The sequence below is a fragment of the Penaeus monodon genome, chromosome 20 (genome assembly GCF_015228065.2).
Source record: "Penaeus monodon isolate SGIC_2016 chromosome 20, NSTDA_Pmon_1, whole genome shotgun sequence".
Lineage (NCBI taxonomy): Eukaryota > Metazoa > Arthropoda > Malacostraca > Decapoda > Penaeidae > Penaeus > Penaeus monodon.
This window is the reverse complement of record NC_051405.1, coordinates 37,648,595-37,648,809: the sequence shown is the minus strand read 5'-3', so window position 1 is coordinate 37,648,809 and position 215 is coordinate 37,648,595.

The window sequence follows — 215 nt, the reverse complement described above, 5'->3', positions numbered from 1 at the left end:
GTAGTCAATTATACTTGTTCGCCGCAGAAATATCTTCATGTTTCTCTTTTAGTTGGTAGTAGATCTGAGCCTGTAATTAGAGGATTTAAATTAGGATTATTGATTTTTACTTTCCTTAGGGCATCTAGTAATAAGTTCTGTGTGAGTTGAATCTTGGCCATCGTAATATAGAATACACTGTCGTTCTAAATCGCCTCCCCCCGCGAATATCTCTC